We start from the raw sequence: 6,528 nt of genomic DNA on the forward strand, positions 1-6,528 counted from the left end.
CACTTCTAGGTATGTATCCAAAATAATTGAAAGCAGGAACTCAGACAGATAATTTTTACACCAATGTTCGTAGCAGCATTATTCACAATGGCCAAAAGGTAGAAGCAACCAAATTTCCATCATTGTATGAATGGATAAACAAAATGTGTTATATACATAAAATGGAATATTACTCAGTCTTAAAAATAAATGAAATTCTGATACATACCACTATATGTATAAACCTTGAAGACATCATGTTGAATGAAATAAATCAAATATAAGGGAACAGATATTGTATCATTGCACTTATATGAAATAGCTAGAATATTCAAATGCATAGAAACAGAAAGTAGGGTATAGGTTACCAAGGGTTGGGGTCAGGGCAGAAATGGGGAGTTAATGCATAATGGGTGTAGAGTTTCTTTTTGGGGTGATGGGAAAGTTCAGATAATGGATGATGGTGAGGGTAGTGCAACATCGTGAATGTGATTAATCCCACAAAATGGTATGCTTGGGAGTGGTTAAGATGGGAAATTTTATGTTGCATATATGTTTCCATAACTAAAATAAATCAACTAAAGAGACAATGACAATTAAATGCAAAACAAGATTCTGGACTGGATCTAATTATGGAGAAGAAAGGGCTTAAAAGGACATTTTTGGGACATGAAAACATTGGAATACAGACTGGGAGCTTTATATCATTGTTAAAGGTCTTAAGGTGGTTACATATTGAATATACTTGTTCTTAGGAGATGTATGTGGAAATATTGTGTGTTCAAGGAGCATGATGTATACAACCTACTCCCAAATGTTTAGAAAATTGATTGATAGAATGATAAAGCAAACGTGTCAAAATGTTAAAATTGTTGCAGCTGCGTATCTGGGGGTGGAGGTAAGTTAGAATTCTGTGTATGGATTTTATATTATTTTTATAACTGTCCTGTAAGCTTGAAATTATTTCAAAATAAAAAGTTAGAAAAAAGCAAATGGAGTAGGCTGTTGCCTACCTCTTAAAGCTGGCTTTGTCCATGAACATATAGGAAGGTATGGTTCTATAAGGTATATCTGTTCCAGCCTGCACAGGCTGGTCCAGCAGGGAGATGAAAGGAAACATCAGGAATGAAGTGAGAAATAAATTTTATTATAAGAACTTACAGGAGTGAAGTGAGGAGTCAGTCAAACTGTTCTGACAGCAGCTGGTTCAGAGCTCAGTGTGAAAGCAATCTGCAATTAGGCAGGAATCAGCAAGGCCAGTTATAGAGGCCCTAAACAAAAACATTCCAGTGTATATGAGATAAAGGCGTCTTGTAACATTTAGATTAGCTACATGCTAGGAAGGGAGTAACAATCTCAGTTCTGGGAACCAATGGACCTTAGAAAGTTTTAGTTAAAACAGGAGGGAGAAGTGACCATCTGCTTGCTCCCTCCCTGTGCCTGTTTGAATGTATTATGTCCCCCCAAATGCCATTATCTTTGATGTAATCTTGTGTGGGCAGATGTATCAGTGTTGATTAGATTGTAATTCTTTGAGTGTTTCCAAGGAGATGCGACCCACCCAACTGTGGGTGATGACTCTGGATAGTTTCCATGGAGGTGTGCCCCCACCCATTCAGCATGGGCCTTGATTAGTTTGCTAGAGCACTATATAAGCTCAGACAGAAGGAGCGAGCTAGCTACAGCCCAGAGGGACACTTTGAAGAATGCACAGGAGCTGAGAGAGGGGCTTCAGCTTACAGAGACATGTTGGAAACGGACTTTGAAAGCAGACTTTTGCTCTGGAGAAGCTAAGAGAAGACAAATGCCCCGAGAGCAACTAAGAGTGACATTTTTGAGGAGCTGACATCTAGGGAGGAACACCCTGGGAGAAAGCCACTTTGAAACCAGAACTCCAGAGCATATGCCAGCCACGTGCCTTCCCAGCTAACAGAGGTTTTCCGGACACCATTGGCCATCCTCCAGCGAAGGTACCCAATGATGATGTGTTACCTTGGACACTTTTTGGCCTTAAGGCTGTAACTGTATAATCAAATAAACCCCCTTTTATAAAGCCAATCCATTTCTGGTGTTTTGCATTCCAGCAGCATTAGCAAACTAGAACACTCCCTTTGAGGGTTGGTGGGGGGAGTTACATTTTGATTAACTGCTCTGGGTCATGCAGGTTGCTGTGTGCTTATGTTTCACATCATTCTAGGGAAAGACCCAGGCCCTGGGCTCCCACAGCATGTTATCTTTAGGATGACCAGAGGGGCTGATTTACCCAGGGCTGTCCCAGTTTATGCCTGTTGCTCCAGTGTGATTATTAAGAGTGCCCTCTTTTATTCTCAATTGTCCTAGTTTGGATGATAAACTGTACAGGCATTGTATTTGGCAAATGTTTATCAATTCTTTGAGTATACATTTAAAATTTCCCTTCTCCCTTGGGCTTTCATGAAAGCAGTACCATTTTACTTACTTTTGTAGCTTCTCTTTCTGTAAGTAGTTTAGAACCTGTGTTCTATGCCATCTGGCTAGCTCTTTCTTATTGGCTATATTCTATATGTCACATTTCAGTGATTGTTATTTTTCCAAGTAAAGTAAATAATCTGCATAATAATGAATTAGAAATTGTGTTAAAAATGTTCTTTCCTGGGCCCTATCCCAGACTTAATCAGAAACTGGGGAGGCTCTATTCATGCACACTAAATTTGAGAACTATTGAAATAGTGACTTAAGGGCAATTAAAAGGGGGACTTTTTTCATGTCTACATCCTGTAATGTCCTTATTCTCTACCTTCAGGGTATTAGCAGAAACCAGGGATTTGACTATCCCAGTTATCTTTGGGACATCTTGAGTTGTCAATGAAAATTCCAGAAAGCCTGAAGGTTATAGGGACTATATATGTAAGATAAATCAAAGAATAGTGAAATATCTTTTTAGAGGGGCAGTTAGTATCAAGAGCAACCTAGAACTAGCCCTTTCAGAAGATCACTGGGAAATCCAATAAAGCTGGATTTGACCATTTCATACCTCTTCCCCTTCTCCTGTGTAATTAGTGAGTAACACTTGGAAATAATGCTCTATCTCTTTCCTTGAGACACTTAAGAAGCTTTTGCTTTCAGGTCCCTATCTCTAGAGGGAGCACCCTTGATTGCACGTTTGATCTCCTAGTTCTAATACAGATACACTTAGTCCCCTCCCCAGAGATTACATCCTATCTCAAGGGACGTAGATTATGGAAAGTCAGTTTAGAGACATGAATTCAATTGATAAGCATCCTATTCTGTGAAGCTTGAGTTGTATGTGCCTCAGAGGTTAGGTGTGACCCAAATGTCACATCTAGTTATAATTAGCATGAACCCCTGTCAATTTCATGGTCTGGGGAACTCCAACACCACCCCCTGGGCCCCTAAAAAATCGGTTTACTCCACATAATCCACTTGCACAAAGTAATCCTAAGTAATATAGATTCTGAAATTTTGTAAACCATATGAGGAATCAATTTATACTGTAGCAAGGCAAATAGGCATTGCCATTCTTAACTATTCATTAGAAATCACAACCCTGTGGAGTTTCACTAGCCCCTCATCTAAACTCAGTTTCTTTCTATCTTGCCAATACCTTATATATTCTGTCATATTTTGAGATCAAAACAACAAAATTCCTTCCCCATCTCATTCAGAGTAACTATTTCCCCACCCTAAGACTTGGTGCTACCTGATTATCCAGGTTTTGGTGGCAATAGTGGAGGAGGGGGGCCCCTCCCTGGCATGGTGCACGGAGATGCAGCCCATTGCCCCGCCGCTGAGCACGGCCGCTGGGACCGGTTCCTGCTGGGGCTGGTGTGGGCTCGGCTTCGGCCGGCCACAACGAAGCTGGACTCAGTCTTCCCCGGCAGTCTCCATTGTTCGAGGTCTGTGTTTGGGCGGTGGGCTTCGTTGCACACACCGACCTCTTTGACCGGCTTTTCCGTCCCAGGAAGTGGCTGTCTTGACTGCCATGGCTCATCCCTCAGTGCTTTGGGCCTGGAGGGCATGTAGAACCTGAAAGCAGATACAGAAGAACTTTTTACAAAAGTAGAGAAAATTGGGACGGGCTCTTTTGGTGAGATATTCCAAGGCATTGACAATCAGACTCAGGAAACGGTTTCCATAAAAATCATTGATCTCGAAGAAGCTGAAGATGAGATAGAGGACATTCAACAAGAATCACAGTGCTGAGTCAGTGTGACAGGCCATATGTAACCAAATATTAATGGATCCTATCAGAAGGATACCAACTTATGGATAATAATGGAATATCTTGGTGGAGACTCCACATTAGATCTATTAGATCCTGACCCTCTGGATAAAACTGAGATTGCTAGTATATTAAGAGAAATACTGAAAAGACTTGATTTTTGCATTCAGAGAAGAAAATTCCCAGAGATATTAAAGCGGCCTACATTCTGCTCTCTGTACATGGAGAAGTGGAGCTGGCTGATTTTGGCATGGTGGGCCAGCTAACAGATACCAGATAAAAAGAAATACCTTCATGGGGACCCCTTTCTGGATGGCGCCTGAGATCATTAAGCAGTCAGCCTGTGACTTAATGGCAAACATCATGTCCCTGGGCATAACAGCTATAGAACTTGTAAAAGGGGAATCATCTCACTCTGAGCTGCATCTCATGAAGATTTTATTCCTCATTCCAAAGAACAACTAACTCACCAACATTGGACAGAAACTAACAAAACATAAAAAATAAAAGTGGAGGAGGCTTACCTTCTATCTTTCTTACCAAGCACTTGCCAAGGCAGTCTTCCAAACCAAGGCAATGCTTCCCCTGAGAGAAATTCTAGTGGCAAAATATCTCTCCATTTCATTTCATAAGAATATAATTAGTCCTATTATTGCCATAGGACTGATAGGGGTATGGCATGGTTAAGTGAAAAGAATACTATACTAGACTGTGAAGAGAAAAAAAACTGAGTTTTATAGGACTTATCCTGTATACTCAGCACAATGCTAGGTGTTTTATACATGTTTTCTTATTTAGTCCTCACCATAACCATGTGACGTGGGTCATTATTAAACCTATATTACAGATGATAAAAATGATGACACATTAAGCAAGTTCAAATAGCAAATGGAAAATCCAGGATTTAAATTTAGGTTTGTCTGATTCCTAACTTTGTGTAATTTTCACTATGCCATCATATGCCTGTGAGTATAGTACTAGTCCACAGCTCTACTACTAACTGTGTATACTTGGGAAAGTTCTATTCCCTCTCACATGCATCTGTACCGGACAGCACAGATATAGTACATTTTCATTATCACAGAAAGTTATATTGGTAAGTTCTGGACAACTGATTTATTGAAATTGTGTTAAGTGAAAAAGGATATACAAAGTACTTCAAAATTATTTAATGCATGATCTAGTCAGGGAGGCTGTCTTTAGGAAAGTGACGTTTGAGTTGAGCTTTTAGTAGGAAATAACTAAGCAAATATTACCAGAGGATTGCCCCCCCACAGACACTCTCTGCTGTAAAGTAAAGTAAATTGCATAGTGTGATAGCAGTAGGTTGATTCACTCAATTTGTCTAGGGTGAAAAGGCATTCTCCTTCTGCCTTCAGTGTACCCAACTTTTGTTAAGATGGAGAGAAAAGAATAGAGAATGGTAGAGAGCTTTCTCACATCTGAATCTGCTAAGGTCAGGACAGTGGAACATGGGGCCATGGATGCTGGAAGTGAGGACCTGCATGTATGCTTAGTGCTTGGTGGAACAGTTATACATCTTCTTTTTAAATAAGAATGTCCTATTCTTTTGATAAGACAATGATGTGAATCAGTGTGTCAGGGTATCCTGTGCAAAGTCAGAGAAAAAGGGGCTAAGCAGAGAAGAAGGTGTCTGTGCTTAGGTATATATGCTGTGCCAGAAGCTACATGCTCCATGTGCCTCTCTAGCCTGCATTGGAGAGGAGAAGGGTATTTAGATACCCATGCTTCTACAGGCAGGTTGTTAAATTAAAGTTCAAAAGCTGGCCAAGATGCAACCTGTGTGGCAGTTTGTTAAATCTTCAAATTAATTGCCACACAACATGGATGTGTATCTATGTCTATATCATTATTTATCTCTCTTTCTCTTCATCTCTCTCCTTATCATCAATATCAGTCATCTATATCATTTACATCAATCATCTATACCATTTATATCTATTCTTTAGAATTTCTAGGCAGAATCTCCAGTACTGTACGCATCCCAAATCCTTCTTTCTGCATGTTCCACTCAGATCCAGATTCTGTCTCTGAACGGGGCACCATGGAACAAGATGTGGGAAGGCCAGGATGTTCTCCCCAATGTCAATGGCATGAGCTACGAATATTTTATATTTACTTTGCAGAAGGGAAAAGCAAAAGCTCCAGAAGATGAATTTGACTTGACTGATAGATTACATATCACCACAACTGGTCATGTCAGTAAAAACCACCAATGAAAACTGCCTATTGGTACCATAGAAATGGGGAAAATGGGTTAAATGCATGATTTTTTCCAACTCTCAGCATGCTGTATTAGCATCATT

The 6,528-nt window shown here is 40.1% G+C and overlaps 1 pseudogene; it reads left to right on the top strand.

The window, feature by feature from the left end:
- Nucleotides 1-3,996: 3,996 nt before the first annotated feature.
- On the top strand, nucleotides 3,997-4,666 carry LOC119523306 (annotated as a pseudogene).
- The last annotated feature ends 1,862 nt before the right edge of the window (nucleotides 4,667-6,528 follow it).

The sequence above is a fragment of the Choloepus didactylus genome, chromosome X (genome assembly GCF_015220235.1).
Source record: "Choloepus didactylus isolate mChoDid1 chromosome X, mChoDid1.pri, whole genome shotgun sequence".
Taxonomy (NCBI): Eukaryota; Metazoa; Chordata; class Mammalia; order Pilosa; family Megalonychidae; genus Choloepus; species Choloepus didactylus.